Raw genomic sequence first — 1,903 nt, 5'->3', positions numbered from 1 at the left:
CGTCCTTGCTCATTAAGATAATGTAATTAGTAGTTGGTTTATTGTTATTATTTACTAGCATATATGATTCCTATACATTGTGTATGGTAGCCTTTACAATGTTGTTTATTTCATTTATTACCACACACACATTCATAGCAGAGCTGCCCCCCCCATGTTTATACTGATGATTGATTGTAATAAATCAACAGAGAGAAGTTGTCTCCATCTGTGTTTTAACAGACACACCTGGGCCGAAGTTGGAAACCACAATCAGCTTTAAATCCAGTTCTAATCTAGTCCTCACTAAATTTCAAATAATTTCCCTGGAGTTACCATTACAAAATTTAATCTAATTAAATTGGAACATACACAGATTTGTCACAAAATCACACTTGAATTCATATCTTGCTACTCGGTCAGAATCTTATTAACCTGGAGTCCCAGTCTCTGTCAATATAAATAGGCTATATGTTTATATATGTTTTAGGCCTATTGGCAGACGGCCATTTAAAATGTAGGCAACGGCATATAAAGAATAAAGAATAAAGAGTCTTTTCTCCATGTCCACTGTAGTTTCTCAGTGTTCTCTCTAGTTACATGTGTCTGGTCCAGGGAGCTTTGTCATTCATAAGGCTACTTTTACTTTTATATTTTAAGTATATTGCTAAGCCTGTACAGATGGAGGAGAGATGAAATGTGTCAGTAATATAGGAGATTGTTGGCTTGAAGTATGGAGATACTAATATGCATTACTTAAAAGGAGAAAACTAAAAATATTCTATGGTCATGTAAGTATGTGTTTTCCAATAAAAAGATTGACTTGAGAATAATTACTTGGTCTATAAGTGATGCTCAGAGGCCCGACATGGCCCTTCTATGTTCATGTTAGTATGTGTTTTCCAATAAAAATTTGACTCGAGAATAATTAATTAGTCTATAAATGATGCTCAGAGGCCCCACATGGCCCTCACCTTGTTCGCAATAGGTCAGCGCAGTCGGCTGTTAACTGAAAGGATGGTGGTTCAAGTCCACCCAGGGACGTTTGATGCTTAAATAACCTGGAGTAAGCCAACTCTAGGGTTTATCATTCTGCAGGTGAATATAGAGCAGCCCAAAGATAACCCAAGTGGCCTTACCTTTGTCTGAAGGTACAGTTCTGAAAACCATGTACTGTACATATTAATCTTTACGGTCATTTGTATGCAGGCCACTTGATGTAATACAAGCAAATACATAAGGCCAGACAGAGACAAAAAGTGAGAGAAAAGAAAAAGAGACTAGCTGTCTAAAGGATAACCAGTTGAGATTATGTGTGTCTTTGAGAACTGTAAGTCATATAACTGATGTTGTCAGTTCATTTAAACTAATGAGGAAGACAAATCAAAATCAAGTCCAGGAACTTATTCTTTCAAACATCAAACCTGAGTCTCTCAAGTCCTGACCATTCCCTGACCGGGAATCGAACCCGGGCCGCAGCGGTGAGAGCGCCGAATCCTAGCCACTAGACCATCAGGGAGTCACATCTTTCTAATATATCTTTGTACATGTGAGTTTTCTTTTCACTTACTGGAATGACTCATATTGTTTTAGGCGAGGAATGGCGCCTGGCTAGAGCTTCAGAAGGCAGGACATGACAGCTTACACATCTGTCACATAGTCAGTTTGTATTCTTAAATACCAAGTCTCTTGCTGTTCCTTGACTAGTTGGCCACCCCTGCTTTGCATCGCTCCAGGTATGTAGAAAAAAAATCTGTTATGCACCTTTGCATTGCGCTAAAATGTCAAAATTTGGACCTGAATCAACAACAATAACATTACTTGACTCTCACATACATGGTTTCAGGTTAAAAATGTTGGTTAGGGGTTAGTTACACTGTAAATCCGAATTCACTAACTCAACCTAAAATTTTGTGGAAACAGC

The 1,903-nt window shown here is 38.0% G+C and overlaps 1 non-coding gene across 1 annotated transcript; it reads right to left on the bottom strand.

Moving 5' to 3' along the window:
• Positions 1-1,426: 1,426 nt before the first annotated feature.
• trnae-cuc (transfer RNA glutamic acid (anticodon CUC)) lies at positions 1,427-1,498 on the bottom strand. The gene has a single exon. It is a non-coding gene; the product is annotated as a tRNA-Glu (tRNA).
• Between the last annotated feature and the right edge of the window lie 405 nt (positions 1,499-1,903).

This window comes from Etheostoma spectabile, unplaced genomic scaffold (genome assembly GCF_008692095.1).
Source record: "Etheostoma spectabile isolate EspeVRDwgs_2016 unplaced genomic scaffold, UIUC_Espe_1.0 scaffold00019269, whole genome shotgun sequence".
NCBI classification, from domain to species: Eukaryota; Metazoa; Chordata; class Actinopteri; order Perciformes; family Percidae; genus Etheostoma; species Etheostoma spectabile.
The sequence above is the reverse complement of the archived record's forward strand: the minus strand, read 5'-3'. Positions and strand labels throughout refer to the sequence as shown.